Source organism: Sinocyclocheilus rhinocerous, unplaced genomic scaffold, assembly GCF_001515625.1.
Source record: "Sinocyclocheilus rhinocerous isolate Xijiao unplaced genomic scaffold, SAMN03320098_v1.1 scaffold43, whole genome shotgun sequence".
Lineage (NCBI taxonomy): Eukaryota > Metazoa > Chordata > Actinopteri > Cypriniformes > Cyprinidae > Sinocyclocheilus > Sinocyclocheilus rhinocerous.
The window spans coordinates 500,527-521,636 of record NW_015628370.1 but is presented as its reverse complement, the minus strand read 5'-3'; the positions used below and the strand labels follow the sequence as shown (position 1 = coordinate 521,636).

General features: G+C 37.7%; 1 protein-coding gene across 2 annotated transcripts in view; it reads right to left on the bottom strand.

Annotated features, from left to right (window-relative positions):
- Positions 1-21,110, bottom strand: part of rarab (retinoic acid receptor, alpha b) — a 133,422-nt gene that overhangs the window by 105,913 nt on the left and 6,399 nt on the right. The gene's annotated exons all lie outside the window — the stretch shown is intronic.

The window sequence follows — 21,110 nt, the reverse complement described above, 5'->3', positions numbered from 1 at the left end:
GGCACACTTGTAAAACATCAGATGCATTACTGAATATTTCATTCATGGACTTCAAAGGTTCCTGCTCCTGTCAAAGAATCACTTGTCATCTTGTGACGGGCTTTGTGATTTATAAAGAAGGTGACAACAAAGAGTCATGTGTTTCTCACAGTTTGAAGGTCTTGATTCATGGATTACTGAAGCTTATTTTAGAGGTCAAACTCATCAGGGGGATTGCAGCTACACATCTGATATATAGGAGAAGGAGACAGCAGTAGGACAAGAGATGGAAGAGCGTGATTTTTCTTACTCTGACATTTCCTGTCTCATCATGTGCTCATGCTTATTGTGTTTGAACGCTTAGTAAGAAAAATGTGACAGTGAAGGAAAGGTAGTGCACATATGCATGTGAATGTGTGTGTGCAAGAAAGATTGTCGTCACCCACACTGACAACACCACAAAGTGTACATTGAGAGTGAGTGAGTGAGTGATTGCATTTGTGGGTTTCTGTTAACTGAGGAAATGTCTTTAGACTCCATCTTTGCTACAGTGAATGTCATGAAAAACTTACTCCACCAAACTTGGGAGTAAAAATATAGATGGACACTTCCTTTTGCACATTTGTGCAAGTTTACAGGTAACTGTATTTTGTCATTTGACAACCTGGACCCTGTTTGCTGTATGTGGTTTAACAACAATAACTTGGCGTTGCAATTGCCATGCTCTACTATTTTAGCTACAGAAACAGCAGAAATAATCCAGCCTATATCAAGCACTGTGTCTGCCAAATCTGACCTCATCAATCCACAAGAATCTGATTGGTTCAAAGTTACCCGTCTACTCCCTCTCAACTCAAACTCTGAAACAAGGTGCCAGTGATGCGCCTTCAAGAGCTGTTTGCTCAGGGACACTGAAATGTCGTTTCACACAGCGCTAAGGCCACATGTGCCATCTACCCAGTCTGACAAACATGACCAAGCTTTGTCAGCAGGTCACCTGTTCTGTCCGAATGCTCTAGCTATCAACAGTGGTCCCATCACCCATCCCGACCTTCAGATGGTGAGAGTGCGTGACATTTTAAAAGGGTGACAGCATTAGTGCAGTGAAACACAATGTTCCCAACCCACCAGATTCCTTCTATTTCTGTTATATTAAAAGTCAAGTGTCTCCTGTAGATGGGAGCTCTTCCAGGCTTTTGACATCACTTCCAAGCACAAGCCGGAAAGAGGCTTGAACAACACTCAATGTTATAGCATGACATTTTGGAATAACACCTGGGTTAAAATGAGCATAAATTACAGGATACAGACTACAACAAATATTAATTGGCATGAGGTATAAATGCAATTGAAATAATACAGTCAGGTACAAAAGACCATATTAAAATACTGTTTTGTGTTATTTTCTAATTTTTGTAACTTGTTTTTTTTTTTTTTTAGCATTTTTGTTAGTGGCCTCAGACTTTTTTTCACATTAAGGTAATGAGAATTGAGTAAAAAGTACTTAATTTTCATAAAATAATGTCATAATGGAAAAAAATCCTTTATATTCCTAAATATAGGCTTTGTTTTTCTTATAATAATTTATAATAATAATTTCTCACTTTTTCCTTTTCCTTTTGAGGTCATTATGTTATTGACAGGCTTGTGAGTTTCATTACCGTATAGATGTCATTCTTGGTTGAGTGGGTTTATTTTTACCCATAGGTAATCTGCTTTCTAGTCAGTGCTGTCGTTTAATCGCATCTGTCGTGTTTTTAGGATTACATGATGACAGTGTTGTTGAACAGAAATTGCTTTCCATGAATTAACTGCTATGCAGCTACGCAGTTTAAAACGACACCTGTCATTACATAAACGACTACGCAAGACCGCAGAGCAGAACAGATTGGGAGGCACTGGAGTCATGAGACCACAGTTTCCCTGCACTGGCACAATTTCTGATAAAACTGAAAGAAACTGCATTTTTTATAGCTGATATGCCAAAGGTTGCCAGACACTTTGGAATTTATTAGCTGTCTGTTGAGAGAGAGCAGGATAAAGAACAAAAGAGATCGGGGGAAACAACAGAGATGTGGGGGCTTCAATCTGAAAGAGTGAAATAGGGGCATCACCTATTTGTTTTGATTGAGCTTGAAAAGAGCAGTTAGAGAGACAGAAAAAAAATATTCTAGAAGACAAATTGTCATAGCAGGGTGACTAGTGACATCCACCCATCACTTCCTAATGGATGATGACCCTGTAAAGGCTAAAGGTCACCCTTATCCCCCCTCAACCTGGTCTATCTAAATAGGACCACCCTCTAGTGACACAAGATGAAGCACCTCTACCCGCTGAACTCTGCAAAACAATCTTCTATAGTGGGGGTCTGAATGAGATACATTGGGAGGTCTTGGGGAGGAAAAAAGTGTATTTCTGTGTGCATAAGAAAAGAAAGAAAAGAAAGAACAGAGGGAGGCGGAAAAAGAGAGACAGAGACGGACACAGAAATAAAGAGAGATATAAACAGATATGTACAAGACTGAAAATACAAAAGTCACTTGAGTAAGTGTGTATATCTTTCAACAGGGTGACTTTCAGTTGTGTATATTCTTCATGTCAACACCTGTCCAAAATAGCAATCTAAAAATCCTGAGCAGATGGGCTCCTTCACTAAACGACACCAATCTATATAGCATAATGGAAAAACAGCCACCAAACTCAAATGTCAAGAGATATCTTTCATCCAGACAATTCACCCACATTAAAATGTGTCTACATTTTAGTGGCTATGAATGGAACTAAAAAGAAAAAGGAAAAGAAAAGGTTTCCAAACAGATTTCAAAACACTCCTTTTGTCAACGTCCCTTTTAAAGCAAGTCAGTTCCCTTGGCAGCCATACTGGTTACATCTCAGATAATATATATTTGAATAGTGAAAGACTAAAACCTCTAAAACTGCCATGTGTCATCATATGTCATGTTTAAATAATATATTCCACATCAGGTACACAATTTGACGGCCAATGCAGCGCAGTGAATGTAACTGTGAGGAAAATTATGCACAAAATTAAATCTTGAGAAAGTGTCGCACAGCGGAACAAAGCAATATTGATACAATCCACCTTTACGCTAAAAGTGTTTAAAGTTTCTGTTTTTCATTAAAACATTAAGTTTTAATATAATACACTAAAATGTTATTTTACTAAAAGTTATTACAAGTTTAAAAACATTTATAATATAAACATAATAAAAAATACTAATAACAATGAAAAATATTAACTTTTAAAGTTAATAATAAACATATTTACAATATACAGTATATTATATAATATATATATAAAATAGAGTCCATTCTTGTATGTGCAAGAGATTCTTTTTTTCTGCCCGGCAACAATCAGGCAGCCCCGCCCTAAACTATGCCATTGGTTCAGTTTCAAGCTGATAAGTCAAGCAGCTCAATCAAACAGCAACGTTTTAAAGTGCTAAAGTTGTTTTTGCACAAACTGGGACAAAACAAAAGTATTTTACCATTGAAAATAACAAATGTATTATTATAGTTGTGAAGTGATGTATGTAATGTAAAATGTTTTTGTGATGACTATTTGTATTGGTTGTGTGTTGAGCCTTTTGTCTAAAGACAATTTTCTACCCCATTTGGGATAGACAATAAAGCTTTTGAAATGAACATAACTGAAAAGAACTGCAAAATGAATGATTGTTTACAAACAGGTTTCCTGAACAATCATGTCGTCTGTCATTGGTCAGTCAAACAGATAGCCCCGCCCCAAACTCACACCATTGGCTGAGTCAGTGTTGCTATGCGGGCTGGTCGGAATGCTCAAACAAACAGAACAATGATTTGAAAGCACCACGGTGTTTACACTGTTCAGGGGGATTTTGCTGACAAATGGCTGACTTACAGCTGTACTGTAGAAAGTATTTTAACAATTACAAAATTACAATTTTAGTTACAAACCTGCCACCTAAACAGACAGAGGGCACGAAAGACAACCCAGACACCCAAATTCTCGAAAGACAACCCAGACACCTGGCATTTCCATGCCAGCTGACAGACAAGTCTAAAGACAGGGAGCACTGCCTGTGTCATCTGTGTGTAAAGGCCAAGCCACACCTCCCGTGGCAGCCAGAACTGTAGCCTAAAATAAGCCATGAGTAACAGCAGCCGGGCCAAGAGGGACGAAGCGGGTGACTAAACGCGACACAGCTCTGGCTTTAGCCGAGATGAGAGGAGAGAGGGGATGAATCACGGGAACAGGCGATCCCTGGAGGGAAGCCCCTGCATTCAGAACACTCCGTCCTTGGGAGCTGAGGATTGATGGGAATCGAGTGATAAAAACCAAACTGTCCTTGAGTCCCCTGAGCCTGAGACACGGCCGTACTTGCTGAAGTGTGTGCCACATGTTTCCCCCACGGGTTCAGGGGCTGATGCAGGATAGGCCTGTGTCAGGCTTTTGTCTGAACCCTTACTCCAAAGATCAGCGGTAAGATGTATTAGGAAGGGAGGTGGATTTGGAAATGAGGTGTAAGATTGAATAGTTGATTTTAAAGGTACGGGTCAGGCGAGGTGTTTCAGTAAAGAGGGGAGGGAGTGGTGCTGACCAATACAATACAGTCATACATAATGAGAGAACATGTCAGGATATTGGAAGGTCTCTGAAAGAGTAAAAAAAAAGTCAAGCTGCATGTTTCACAGCACAATGCACGAGGGAAGTGGGAATGTAAATATCTGGATTGAAATCGGGAAGCATGTTGTTGGTGCTCTGAATGTTGATAAGATCAAACCTGTCTGTCTGTCCAATGTATCCATATAGTAAAAAAATCTATATTCTGAGCAAAGCTTTAAAGGGACAGTACATCCAAAAATTATCATTTACTCACCCTCAAGTTGTTCCAAAAACCTGTACAATGTTTTTTCTTTGGAACACAGATGAAGATATTTTTAAGAATGTTTCTGTGATTGTCTATACAGTGAAAGTCAATGGGGTCCAATGCTGTTTGGAACTTATCGATCTTAAAATATCTTCTTTTGTGTTCTGCACAAGAAAGAAAATCATAGAGGTTTTGGAACGACAAGAGGATGAGGCTACAAATGGTTTACCTCTGGTTGTCTGTGCATATTAAGCTGGGATAGAAAGTATTTTAACAAAACTTCACCTGTTGTATACTGTTCAAAAGTTTGGGATCCGTACGATTTTTAAAATATTTTTAAAAGAAGTCTCTTATGCTCACCCAGGCTGCATTTATTTGATTAAATATACAGTTAAGCAGTAAAATTGTGGATTATTCCAAAATTAAAAATAACAAGTTTCCTATTTTAATACAAACATTCTTGATTCTGATGAATAGAAATTTCAAAAGAACAGAATTTACTTGAAATAGAAATCTTTTGTAACATTACACATTTATTTACTGTCACTTTTGATCAATTTCATGCATCCTTAATAAAAGTATTAATAAAAAATATACTGATCCCAAACATTTGAATGGTAGTTTACATACTTCGTTCTCCATTTGGGTGGTGTCTAAGCAGCTTAGGGCAACACACCTTTTGCGTTCCATCAAAAACTTGACTTTACTCATGGCCACACCTCAACCTTAAACAATCCACCTTCATGGCACTATGACGTGACAGTCAAATTTACACAGTACAAACAGAGTGTGTACACTCCAAACAGAACAAAAACTACAACCAAGATACTCTACTCTAAATACTAAAAGGTACTCTAATAAGACACTCTAAATTCAGTCATTTTGTTTACTTGTGTGAAAGTCTGTCCCTACACATCAGTAAAGTGCCTCAGTGGTCTACAATAAATTGACAATTGTGTAAGTAGCCATATTGAATCCAACTAATACTAAGCACAAATCACGAAACACACACATACACACTCTTCTACATACCAGAAGATAGTGTGGCTCAAGCCAGTGATCGCACATAGTAGCACTGCAGCCTGAGCAGGTACATCTCTTTAATAGGCTGCTATCGACCAGCTACCCAGACTCCACTACATGCAGATCGATTCTCTGGCCAGAAATAGCCTCTGGAGACTGAGCTCTGAGGCAGCATGGTACTGAGTTTACGCTTGAGTACTAGACTGCATTTCTGAGCTCCATGGCTGTACTTTCTGTTCTGTGTGTCTCAAGTGGTGAGGAAACACATCTTAGAAAAAATGGTAAACAGCCTGGTGCTGCAGGTGAACTTGAATCCATATAACAAATCATTTATTCCAATCTTTTATCGATCTTTTTTTTTTCATTCAGCATAGCATAACAATTACACATGTTTGTGTTTATGTATATATATATATATATATATAAATGTTTGACTCATTAGCTCTATTTGGAGAGGACTAGTTTTCCATGAGGAGGTCAGGGAAATGTGTGTAACACAGATGTCTGCTTTTCCTCAAACAACCTCTGCAAGCATTTTAAAGTATATTACCTACTGTTTCTTTTTTATCTTTTACCTACCAACCTAGTTTTAACTCAGAAGCATTAAAAAAATGTGAGGAATCGGATAAGAATGTCTATTATTTATTTGTGGCGTTATTTTCGATAAATAAATTAGGCTTCTCCAAAAATTTTAGTTATAGCTGCTTGGTGCTCCTTCATTACGGACTTTAACCATTTTGCTAACTTTACGGGTAAAATGACAGTTCACAGTTCTTGTTCTGCGGTCATCCTAAGTGACACAAAAGGGAATAAAAATAATAAGGAGAGTCCAAGGAGCCGGGTTTCCATCCATTTTCTGCTAATTCAGGGATATTGCATATATAATTATATATATGTGTCAAAGATGAAAAAGGGTTTAAGCATAAAAACAATAAGTGTAATATTGCTTTAAATTGTTGTTGTTTCCCCCCCTGTTTAATAATCATCTAATCAATTTTGTTGCCTTGCAGCCTGAAATAAAGATGTTTTTTGTTTTATCCAGCTGTATTTACTCAGTGCAACCTATAACATCCAAGTGAAAGATATAATACCAACATGTCAGAAAAACAAAACAAAAAACAGAATGTCAAATTTTAACATTTTATTCTCCAAAAACTTATTTGAAACCTTAAAAGTAGACACTTTACTTACATTTAATGTGCTTTCTATGGACATAAAATCACTTTTGTAAATTTCTTTTGATGCGGACATCTTAATGTCTTTGACTCATATATATATATATGTGTGTGTGTGTGTGTGTGAGGACAAACACAGTTTTTGTTTTATCCAGTTGTATTTACTCAGTGCAACCTATAACATCCAAGTGAAAGATATAATACCAACATGTCAGAAAAACAAAACAAAAAACAGAATGTCTACGTTTACATGCACAATTTTTGGTTCAATCGGACTGAATTAATTCCGATTGATGAATCTGAATGTAGAGTTTACATGAACGGTAAATAAAGTGATCGGGTTGATGTGCGCATTTATATGTCACAAGCTGATCGGGTTGATGTGCGCGTTTATATGTCACAAGCTCCAAATCGGAATTTTTTTTTTTTAACATGAGAACACTGCACAAATATAGAGTTTCTCACTGTTTGCACATAACCACACTCCTACACGGTTTCTTTACTTGTTTTTAACAGCAGAATTAATATTTATCCATTTATGTATAAATATAGCCTACATATAAACTGCTGTGCCGTGCTGCTCATGTTTAAATTATCATGCAGTAAAAATGCCCTTCCTGTGGATGAGAATCCAAAACAAGGACTGGTGGGAGGTTGTCCTGCTCCACTTCACAGTTCCCGAGTGAAAGGAGGGTTTTATAATGACAGGACACGCATTTATACAACACTTTATTCAAAAGGAAGAACCGTTCGTTCTGCGCGTCATAACTTAAGTCATTACGCTATTTCTGCGTCATTGCACATTCGCAGTGCTTTCAGTTTTGGGGTTCAATCCGATCGAGTGTTTACATGCGCTCTCAATCGTATTAGAAAAGGAATAAACCACTATAAATCTCATTCCGATCGAGCTCAATCGGCTCAATTAAGGTGTTTACATGAAGGCTTTTCAGTCCAATTGAGCCGTCAATGGTTCGTTGACGACGATATTTAGTCATAATTTTCGTTGACGAAGCAACACTACTTGTAAACTCAATCAGGTGTAGCTAATCACCTTCTCAATGACACACAAACACATTTGACTTTCAACTGTGATCAGCTGTGGTCATTTTGATTAGCTCAGCATGAAAAGAGCTTTCCTGAAACATTTCAGTACTTGGTAGTGCAACTGAAGCAAACAATCAACTATGCGTGGCAACTGGCAAGGCACTGTCAAAAGATCTCCAAGATAAAGTTGTTTCCCTGTCAGGAGGTGGACACAAAAAAAATCAAAAACTTTATCAATGCATAGAAGCACAGTGAAGTCTATTATTAAGAAGTGGAAGGTATTTGGTACAACACAATTATTTGGCCTCAACACCAAATGATATGTCTGGCAGAAATCCAATACAGCTCACCATTCAAATAACCCCATTCCTCCAGTAAAGCATGGATCCAGTGATGGGGGTGTTTCTCTGCTGCAGGGACCTTTAGCACTTGTCAGGACAGAAGGAAAAATGGATGGGGCAAAATACAATCAAATTCTTGAGGAAAATCTGCAGCCCTCTGCCAGAAAGTTGTCAATGGGAAGAAGGTTTACCTTCCAACATGACAATGACCCAAAGCACACAGCAAAACAGACCACACAGTGGTTGAAGGAGAAAAAGGTGAATGTCCTTGCATGGCCCAGTCAGAGCCCAGACTTAAAGCCCAATGAAAATCTGTGGAACGACTTGAAGACTGCAGTCCACAAACGCTCACCATCAAATTTAACTGAACTTGAGCAGTTATTTTCTATACCCACTGTATATATATATATATATATATATTAAAATTTTGTTAGAAGACTTGTGCATAAATATGCATAACAATAAACATTTACTTTATCTCAGATTGTCATTTGACCAAATAAAAGTAGCAGTTTTCCCAGAAATGTTTCTATTAAAACATTTCTGTTTTAATAATAATAATGCTAGCAATAATAACTACATAATAAAATCTTTACTAAAAAGGTGTGTTCTAAACAATTTTGTGCCAATTTCCACATATACATGATACAAACACTGCTTTATTCGATACTGTGATAATTTTTTACATACATTAAATTCACAGCTTGGATGGAAACATACAGACTGCTCAGAACAGCTACTGCAGTAGCAGTGTCTTGTGTTAATTAATTTCTTCTCTTAAAAACATAACGTTCCGATTATATCACACAATATGAAGAAGTCTTGTTTATTTCAGCTGGCTTCATGACAACTGCATCCAGATCACATGACCATCCATAATGTCCACATCCAGGGAATAGGCACTCCCATCTTAGTAAAAACTACAGCGATTCCAATCCCGTCTGTATCAGTACATGAAATCACCACCTCAAACATTGTTTTGAAGTCTAATCCCGCGAATAGTGCTATTGGCTCTGTCGAGGATCTATGACACATCAGAGCGCATAAACCTTTCCTTTGCAAGAGCTAATCACAGCCAGATTGGGTTTCATTTTAGGAGCTCCGTTAGTGTGTAGAAAACCTGAGCATTCAGAGTGAGGCGTGACTAATCTCATTGTTTTAGCCAGAGCTGTATTTTTTAAAACTCTGGAAAGTGGGGCAGCGAGCTGTGCCATGAAATATTGAAACTTCCCCCCTCCAGGCCCATGAGCATAAATAGAGAGGCCTTCGTCAGTCTTTCCCCCTCCTTTCCATCCCCCTCTAGGAAAATCAATCCTTCTCTCAGACTTGCGCTATCATTGCGTGAAGGTAAGGATTACAGCGGGATCAAATACTGGAGACTCTTGCCCTGCCCAGGGAACCAGATTTCCTAGATTATAGATCAGCCTGTGCCTGCTGGTGGTGTTGACAGAAGTACTGTTAATTTGTTTGTAAGTACTCAGTCAGAAACCAGTCTAAATGCTAAAGTCCAGGTCTTTATTGATAAGAACGTCTTGAAAGGAAGCCTTGAAGACCTTTGAGACAACAGGAACACCAATGGCTCTTGTTAACTAACAAATGTCACATAAAAACATGAAGAAAACACGTTCCTGAATACTCTAGTGTGGTTTAAAGTAGTTTAGAAACTAAAATTTCAGCCTTAAAACAACATATTGATGGTGAATGTAATATTTCAAATCTTGCCCAGTTGCCAGGAGCAAAACTGTTCATGAATCCTTAAAAAAAAACAAAAAAAAAAACACTTTGGTCTACTGGGTTTCTTTTTAAGTTTTGCACCTCTCAAAAACGAAAATTCTGTTACCATTTATTCAATACTCACCCCCATGTCGCTGAAACTTAAAAATTTAAAAAGAGATTTTCCATACAACAATAGTGAAAAAGGGCCATTAAAATAGTCCATATGTACCGTATTTGTCTTCTGAAGATTTATAATAGCTTTGTGTGATGAATAGACTGAAAGTCATTTTTCATTCTCAAATCAAATCGTTCATGCAAATGATTATACAGTGCTCAAATTAAATATGGTGCAGATTTCACACCATGATGCTTGGACACAAAACACACGAGAATTAATTATGTTTGATGGTGTTAATGTATAACCTGCACCATAAACGCTATATTTGTTTTGAGAGCTGTATAATGATGTGCATGAATGATTTGATTTGAGAGTAAATAATGACTTAAATTTCATTCTGTTCTCCCAAAGCAATCAAGCAGAATTGGAATAAAGCACATGAGTCATATGGACCACTTTTATAGTTCTTTTTATTGTGCTTGACAGCCGAAGGTCACTGCTGTTGTATGAAAAAGTGGTGTGTAAAGAGTTTTCCGAATTCTCCTGTTGTGTTCCACAGACAGATTAACAGAAAACGAATTTGGAACAAGTACATGATGACAGATTGTTAATTTCCTGGTGATTTGTTTCTCTTGAAATGTAGTTTAGTTTTGTCTAGGGGCCTCTCTGTATCTGGTAATAACAGAGGTTCTTCTAGCACACTTCTTGTTTTCTCCAAGTTTCTTCTTTAAAATCTTTTTGCTGATATGGTAGCATGATTTGTTATTCTACTACTTCTACTTTTTACGTCCTTTTGGGCTTATTTTTTACTTTCCCTGCATTATAATTTTTTTTATATTTGTTTCATCTTTATGCTTATTACTTGTGTCCAAATTCATAATAGACATTTCCACAGGGTAGGCCTACAAAAAGAACAACAAAGGGAGAAAAAAAAAATCAAGATGTTTTCCTGATTCTCTAAAAGGGTTTCCACTGGGATTCTGAAGCCTGTGAGTGATCTTGCACAATCTAAACCAGTGGTGACCAACGTGGTGCCCGCGGGCACCTGGTAGCCTGCATGGAGTCTCGGAGTCGCCCGCCAAGCACATTCTATAAATAGCTTAAACTAGCGCCGGGCGATAAATGATATCATATCGAGATTATGATCAAATGTATGTTAATAATGATGGACATTTTCTCTGGACATTTTTACTCAATATGGATTAATCTAACATCCTATCACACAACAGAAATAAATGTTACAGCAACCAGTCAGTGCATGTCGCTAATAAGTCTGCATGCTCTGTGTGTCTGTGTGAATGCGTGGAGTAGTTTCATCTGATACACAAACTCAAACACACGTGACTCACGGTGTTTTCAGTGTCTGCGTCTCAATATATGAGGACATGAACACATGCACTTCATCTTCAGAGCTGCTCTGAGAGTCACTTCACCAGCTTTATGCAGTTTCATTTGAGAAAAAACACCGTCATACATGCTGAAACTAAAACTAAACCTGAAAGACCTTCACGACAAACCGTCAAAATAAAAGTCCGGTTTAACGTGAAATTATATGACTGAATATATATTCCTACTGTATACTACAATGCAACTCTCAAAGTAATAATAATAATATTATTATTTTTAAGGAATATCATACAACCAAGATATTTTTTATTATTATTAATTTATACAGGTTCTGTTGTGCAGCATCATGTCTGATAAAATAAAATAAAAAAATGTTTTGCAATTGATTTTCATTTGATTACATGTTAAAGGATTAATTAAATTGTTAAAGTTTTATTAATTCATTTCACTAGACACCATTTTTTATGATAAATTTGTACTGAATCATAAAACACAGAATCCATAAGAAATCAAACGGAAAACACAGAATTTAGGCAAGTTCAGTGACGCAGGTAGTGGCGATTCTCTCCGGCCAATCCGTGATCAGCAGAGTTTACACGTCACGTTTTGGTAACGGTACGGTTCACTTGGAACCCCAACCGAGGTGGTACTAAAAAAAGTACCAGGTACCAGGCACTGTACCCAGTGGAAAACCCCCAAAAAGTGAACGGTACCGAGCCGTACCGTACCATGCAGTGGAAAAGCGCCATTTTTTATCCCTTCAGGGAGCCCTTACTCACAAAAAGGTTGGAGACCCCTGATTTAAACCAACGAACAGAGGACATCTTCGGATGGACCCTGACCCAATAAACTGTGAACAGAGGTCATTATATAGCTGTGCTAACATTGTGATGATCATTAAAAAGTGTTTAAATGTGATTAACAGTGACTGATTGGCTGGACAGAAGGAGATCCCTTTGATCATCCCAACAGGATCCTGTGCAGAAACACATTTCTATTCTCAAACAACCATGGGTGACTTCTGACAACAGTATCTGACAAGAGCATCATGAGACGTCCGCAGGTACTGCGTGTGCAGCTGCAGGTCAGAACGAGAACGTTGCGAAGTAACTTTCACTGCGAGACATTCAGCACTGGCAGATTCACAGATTTATCAGCTGTAGAAACACAGCGGTACTGCCAGCGCTGTACAGATGTTGAGCCACATCTGTCTTCAATCACACATTAAAAACATGGAGAAGTAGGGTAGGGAATACAGGTATTTGGCAGGCACGGAGCAGACGTGTCAAACTGAATTACTGGGAAAGAATTGATGGGCTTACAACAGCACAAAATCTGCAGAAAAGAAGCCCATTTGATCATCTCACACACAATACAAAAAACACATAAACAATATGCACTGGCAAATCAACTCTCATATAGCTTTTTATTGAATACATTGTGCAGCAAAAATCACAATAATCTAGAGCTGCACAATTAATCGGGAAAGAAATTGTGATTACGATCACAACTGCAGCAATTAACTAATCGTGTACAGTGTCTATTACAGCAGTTCTGTTTAGATTTACTCCCATTGTGTCAAAGGTTTCTATACTGTATTTGTGCTACTTTGAGCATTGTAGCCAATCACATACATTCAAGTTGAGCCTGTGAATGTAATGGCCAAACAGGCATTTAACTGCAGCAGAAGAAATCTGCTCAATAGAGTGCTGCAGGGATAACGCAAGTTACCATCACCATGGCATCTTCGACAAAAAGCCAATAGGATTTTTTTCTTTGGATTATTGCAGTCAGAACATAAGCTCTATGACCAACAAAATTATTGATTCTTGCACATTTTGTTCATAAGGATGGACAACCTTTTATGAATTTTGAAGCCATATAATCAGTAGAAGTAAAAAGCAAAAGTTAGACTGTAAGCAAACTACACCATGGTCTCGTGACTTCAGTGTCACCACCACTAAGCTTCCAGTCTTTATACAAAATGTAAAGTTTTGTTGAGTTTTTGTTTACATTTTTAAGTTGGAAAGTTTGAGTTAGAATAGTTTTCAAAAGTACGATACATGGTATATAAATACCACAAGGCTGTAAAAGCGTACTAACGAGTAGGTGAGTTTTCCCGTTCAGTGTGATGCCGTTTAAAGTCCCCGACAACCTCTGTAGCCCAATATAGCCACTTGTTACTAGCAACTGCCTTTTTCAAGTATAGTAAAAGCTTGAAAAAAATCTGTCATAGAATAAAAGCTTGTATTAGCCACAGATCTTATTTCTGTCATTTAACCAAAAACACATTAGAAAAAAACCCAATGACTTTGGGACAATGGAAGCAGAAGTTCAAAAATGCTATACCTCAGGTTTTAGTACTCATTCCAGCAGCACTCTATGTCACTCAAAATGCAAACTCACTGGCTGGGTTCTGCACTTTTGCGAATGCGGTCATTACTACCAACAAGCTGTACAATGTAAATACGATTTTGTTATATAAATAACTTGGGAGTTTCGCAAGAGTTCAGAACTCAGCACTGAACTGAAGTGACCGACAGCTTCAGAGGAGGTTCTTTGTTCAATTTTGTATATAACTTATTGGCATTTTGAATAACAGTTTGGTTCATTATCATTAAGTAGACCTATGAGATTCTGTTCTCAACAACACAGAAAGAGTATATAAATCGCTACACACTCACACTGACATACACTTATAACACCATGCCAGAATGAGGTCGAGGAAATGATGCAGCCTTTCCAGCTGGGTTTTTTTTTGTGGCTATCAAAAATGTAGCATAATCTCTGGGCTAGCAGACTAGAGTGTTTATTTTACTAGACTGAGACTCATAAGCCAATCCAGACCACACATACTCCGCTCTCCTCCACCCTGCACTCACTCACTCCCTCTAACACACCCTCCTAAATCATTCAGTTATACACTCACAAATCACAGACATGCAGTCAAACACATGCTAAACCCAGCCAACAATACTGACGAGCGGAGACAATGCAGTGCATGCACAAAAAGACAACAGAGCAATGATATCTACATCTTCAATCCCTCGCGTATGAAACACGCAAACACACAAACGCCTGAACGCACACAGGTGCTTTTGCAGACCACACACTCCAAGCCGAATTTACTTCATTAGGCTTGGTATGCCAAGGTAAGCAGCCAAATTAGGGCCCTCTTCCCAAACTAGAGGGAAGAGTGAAGGATTTTCCATGCTGCGGTGAGAGCGCTTTCTGCAAAAGGAGGGAGCCCCTGGACTGTAACTATACTGGAATTCACTTTGTTCATGACAATTAGCGTCAGTTTTAGGGGACCAATGTGCCTTGAGTCTAAGTAAAGATTATCATTAATCATCTGAGAATATACTGCTAAGTACTAGTCTAATTTGATCCAGATCCATCTCTACCAGAGTCTTTGGTTTTAGCTTTAAGTTGTACCTAGCAATTTGCTGGACTTACCAACTGATTCATGTGTTCCCATTTATGTTTTATGCATGTCCCAGAGTAACTTGGGAGATTATGAGCAGATACAGACATGGGTCCTGTCCCAAATGCCACCCTAAGCCCTTGCGGTCCTCCTTCAAGTCTATATTTTGTGGACATAATGCAGCACACACTGTTGAATAATCAGTTCACTCTGCGACCATATTTGCAATGCACCTGGACAGCTATTTCAGGCATGAAAGATTAACTACTATTTGAATTGAAAAATACTCAAATATCGAAAACTGCTTACAAAACTCACATTTAAATAACATACTTCAAACCAGCAACAAAATCTGACATAAACTGTTGCACGGTCTTTTTTTTTAATGCTAAAATATGTTTAAATCTGACTAATAATTCAAAAATAAAACCATATATATATATATATATATATATAGTCAAAATAGTACAGCATTTTAATTGCCCCTTTATCAGTTATCGGTCATAGCATTAAAATAATGATCAACCAGAATAATAATATTGGTTCATTGCTAACTACAAACGTCCAGAGAGAGGGGTCAAAGCAGGAGGCCAGGATGACTAAGGAGCAGATGGCGATAAAAGTCTTACTCAAGGTCTCAAGCATAGTGTGACAAACAAATTGTGAACTGAGGAATTTTAAGCAGGGTATTTCAGTTTATGCTGGTCTTACAAGTCAAGTCAAGTCAAGTCAAATCAAAATTTATTTCTATAGCATATTTAAAAGCAACAGAGTTGCGCCAAATTGCTGTACAACAAAACACAGTATATAAAAAGTATAATAGGAAACATGCATTATATGAAAAATAAACACATTAAAATAGAATCAGAGCAAACTGACATCAAAACCTTAAACTGACATTAATGAAATGCCAGAGAAAACAAATAAGATTTGAGAACAGACTTAAAACTGGCTAGTGAAGGAGCAAGCCTCACATTTACAGGCAAACTATTCCAAAGTTTAGGAGCTGCAGAGCCGACAACCTAGCAAGACAATGGGCCTTAAATCAGCTTCTCTGTTTGCCAGGAGGCAACTAGAGATGCAGTGGAGTTATGGTTGACTTCTTAGTCTAGTTCAGGAAAGTTGAAGAAGCCAACCACAACACATACAAAATCACAGTCATGCAACTGATCCCGATAATTATGAACTCACTACTGTTAAAAACCAACCTATCAATAAATGTGCTGAATCAAAGAAGCCTTTGGGTCAAAATAAATAATTTGCGGATGAATTAAATCACTACACAAGCACACGCACAAATAATAAGAAATGTGATGAAATGATCATCCAGAGGAAAGGCGACTCACTGTCACCCAAAAGGGGAAGTCTCTGTTAAAACAGAAGCCATTGGCGCACTTAACACCTATAAAATGGTTGCCAAGATCCCAGGCGTCTCCTCAGAGCTGCTTCCTACACTGGTGCCAGTTGCGTGGCGGCACTTCCTATTCCAGAGCCTGCTCCACAGGATATCCCGTGTCTCTGGTATCAGCAAACCTCACCTGAGGACCCCGTCCAACCTCAACTCCACTCACAGAGGGACTTTGTTCCTTTGAGTCTTTTTTTTTTTTACCATGTCTGGAAACTAATGGTCAGTCTATAATGACTGGTCTTCCTGAATTTAAGTGACTACTTCAGGCTGCATTCTTCATCTAGATTAATTTCCAAATGAGAAGGTTCATCCCTGACCATTGTTTACATTTTGAATATGGACGTGCTTAAAATTCAACTGTTTTGCATCGCAACTGACATTTTCCTGGTACAATAAGTGCAAAACTGTTCTAAAAATCTGTAACATGCTGTTGTTTACCACAGAAAATAGTTTAGATGTGTCTCTCATTTTTTGCAAATGGATTTGTGTTTTAGAGAAACACATATAATGGAACTCTGTTTGATTACGTCTTTAATTGATTTTTCCGTACATTTCTTCCATATGTACATTAACTGACAGTCACCACTGATAAGCTACCACTAAATATTGTAGAAACTTAATTTGCTGTCTAGTTGCTTTGCAACGATTTGTATCGTGAAAAGCGCTATACAAATAAACTTGAATTGAATTGAACTCTATGCTATAGTCTATGCAAGGCACTGCACCAGAATAAACCTAAAAATACACAACAAACATTATATACATTAATATGAAATTAACTTTGTCTGTGCAAAATTATATCCTATTTTTCCTACTCCTGTCATGACCATACAAAGCCAGAAATCCGTTTAACATTCATTTGATGCATGTGGCCTCCAACAGATTATTTAAACAGAAAACAAATAAAAATAATAAAATAAAAACAATACATGAAAAATAACCCAGCAAAATCAAAAGTGCTTTTACAAACAATGAGCTGCACATTTTTGTTTAAATAGGATATATTTCCCCATAGATTTCCATTGTAAGCATAGTACTGTTTGTTTGTACAAACTGATGGACGAGACCAAGTTACTTTCTGAGGTAAACGACAGCATGCCACAGATGTTGTCAAGAGAGCTTAACTTGTAGTGAACCAGGAACATTCCTTTAAAGCAGCTGTTGTCTTTAAACTGTGGACTGAAATAGTCTAGTTCAGTCTTCGCTTCACTGATCAACATCACAGTGTTTTCTTCACTGAATCCATCAGCTCCAGCATGACTGAATAGCAAACAACCTATTACTTTTTTTAAACCATGAGGATGTCCTTACAGCACACAATCAAGCAAAGCACTTCCTTTTGCTTTATTCAATACAGTTTCCAAGACATCAAGACCAGACAACAGGACATAATGATCACAACCTTGAGTGCACAGAAACAGCCCAAGATAGGAGAATTGCTCTCATAGCTCATCTGGGCTCCATTGTCATCCCCATTAGGAAGGTCTGCTCCATTGTCATGATAATCCACCAAATGGCCTCTCTTTTCAAGGTCAACAGAGTGTCTGAGGCCACACTAGTGTAGGGGAGAATAGAGGTATCATACATCACATCATAGGACACGTCTGTCAGACCAGCCACTTGCTCAGCCACTTGTTAAGTCTCGTCCTCATGAGAACATCACCTTCAGATCAACCATACTTATCCCTTTTAAAAGGATCACACAAAGCTGAATCGATTGTCTGGGTAGTCTAGCATTATTTGAAGAGGTTTATCAAGTCTGGCTAACTATACAAAGTAACATCCTCACGGGACTAGTAACCCTGAGGATCAGCTGGGCTTGTATTTGTTGTGCAAGATCAAGCATTTCTAAAGCAGACAACAAAACACTACAGTGATCAAAAGTGTCTTTTGAAATGCTCCAAGGGGATAACAAATGAGTCCAGTTATAAAAAAAAAAAAAATCTAATTTAAGTAAATCCAAAAAGTTTCTGTTCCCATTGAATAACATTGTATAGACAAAAAATCTAATCGAAGTCAATGGGAATCTCCTTTTATGTCAATAAACAAAAATCGGCACACTGCCACTACAGCTCTCAAATATTTATTAAAATCACATCGTTTCGACCCTAAGGTCTTCATCAGGTAAAACAACAAGTGAATCAGAAGAGTATCAGGTGTGATAGATCATGTTGATAATAAAATATACTCTTCTGATTCACTTGTTGTTTTGCCTGACGAAGACCTTAGGGTCGAAACGTTGTGATTTTAATAAATCTTTGAGAGCAGTAGTGGCAGTGTGCCAATTTTTGTTTATTGACTGTGAAGGGTTTCATTTGATCGAGCACCTGCCCAAAGTTTTTTGGATGTGCGCACATTACACTCTCTTCAATCTCCTTTTATGTTCCACAGTAGAAAGTAAGTCATACAAACTTGGAATGACAGAATTTTCATTTTGGGTGAACTATCCCTTTAAACCATTTTATATTCATTTCATTAAACAGACTTATGGAGAGCTTATGGAAAATGGACCTGCAGAAGTCTCTTTATGGATCTGTTTCACTTCAACTAAAGGCTGGAATACACTACACGAATTTTGCCCCGATTTCCCCCCGATTTGCAGTTTGGATGAGTTCGTGCTAGTTGCCAAAAGTCAGAACCAGTCTCCTGTGGCGTCCAAGAATACATCATATGATATCCTATGGATTCAGAGCAAAATCTCACTAAAAAACCCCAAATCACCATTTTAGTCATCATACTGTATTAACAAAACCAGCATAACTGTAGCCTGATCATGTGTTTTTAAGCGAGCGTGTAACATGTAGTCTCTTGTCTAGCTAAACTATATTCCTGTGCCTCACTACTCATGGATCTCTTAGCTTCTGTAGTTTCTAACGGCAATATGAAACATAAAAAACAAGCCCCTATGAAGTTTGAAGAACTGCAAGAGAGGAATGCACAGGATGAACAAAGCTAAAAGCATTTTTACATGCTCGCCATTATGGGGGCAGTCTGCCATGGCTGGGTTACAACTTAGAGAACTAGTGTCCATGGTGCACTGGGGGCTATAAATCAAGAGTGAGGGAACCAGCGCAGCGACACTTCTGCTCCAGATTTACACACGCTATCTGTTTTTTTTTTTTACGAGCGCATTGAGTTAGGAGAGGAGCCTTTGAACTGTTGTGTCATGCCGCGAGGAGGTTCAAAGACTCACAGGGGAGATATGAAGAGGTCCACTGTCATGCACCTCCAAAGATCAGCGGCTCTGTCTGACATGTCCCAACAGATTTTCCACCTTTTTCCACCTCTGAATGCAGGCCACACAGTCGGTTTGTGCTGTGGAATAATACAATAACACTAACATTTCCTAACACAACAATGAATTGCATTTTCTAAAGCATATCTGCTTTGTATCTAAGATTTCTTTTGGTCAAAATTCTAGCAAATCGAAAAACTGTTTTATGGATTATTGGCATGATGCTCATTTGTTTGTCTGGGTATAAAAATGTATTCCAAAATACATTATAAATGTTATTCATACATATAATGACTTAAATTGTAAATTGTATGTGGTAAAACCCCCATATACTTTTTTTTTTATAAATCAATACTACAATTATTCTTTGCAGGGAAAAAAAACACGAAATAAATATTAAAAAACATTTTTGAAAATGATTAAAATGTGTACACTCACATGTAATTAAGGTGTATTTTAGTTGGTTACACTGGTTTAAACTTTTTTTCTTGAAAACAGTATAAAAGTTTTCAAAACCATGACACTAACGTGAATACATATCTTGGACACTCTTATTTGTAATTGTCATTGACCCTGTAATACCATCTCCCTGCAGAGAAACACAAGCCAATAATAACAAAAACATACAGTACACATGAAACATCTAAATATGTAGTGTTTTTTTCTTAAAGTTACCTGCTTTTCTCTCATTTTTCTTTTAACTAGAGGATTTTAAGCCTGGAAAAGATGCTTGCAGCTCCTTATGTCTGGAATACATATTAGCTGTGAAACCATTTAGTAAATTTTAAGTGTGGTGGGTCTTTGAGTAATTGTATACTGATGGCCCACCTCCAGCGTGAAATTTTTAATTCGCCCTCATTCGGTCATGCACACAGACAGACAGGGCACTTAGAAAATCACATAAACAATTCATAAGTGTTTTCACTTCACATTAATTGTTTCCATTTATTGGACCTGTCAAGTTCGTTATATCATATCATCTCATTTTATCTATTTCTCCAAGTCTCCTCCCATTACTAAAGGGCTGCAGCGAATAAAAGGAAATCCAGTTTGGATTAGGAATTCACTGGGTCTCATTCACTAATAATTGCGTAGATTATTCAAATTTATATTTCAAACTTCCCACGAAAACTTTCCGCCTAATTCACAACATATGCGTACACGCATGAATTTACTCTTAAAGAGGTCATATGATGTTGCTAAAAAGAACATTATTTTGTGTATTTGGTGTAATGAAATGTATTTATGCGGTTTAAGGTTAAAAAAACACATTATTTTCCACACACTGTACATTATTGTTTCTCCTTTATGCCCCGCCTTTCTGAAAAGCGTCGATTTTTACAAAGCTCATCGGTCTGAAAAGCGAGGTGTGCTCTGATTGGCCAGCTATCCAGTGCATTGTGATTGGCCGAATATCTCAAGCGTGTGA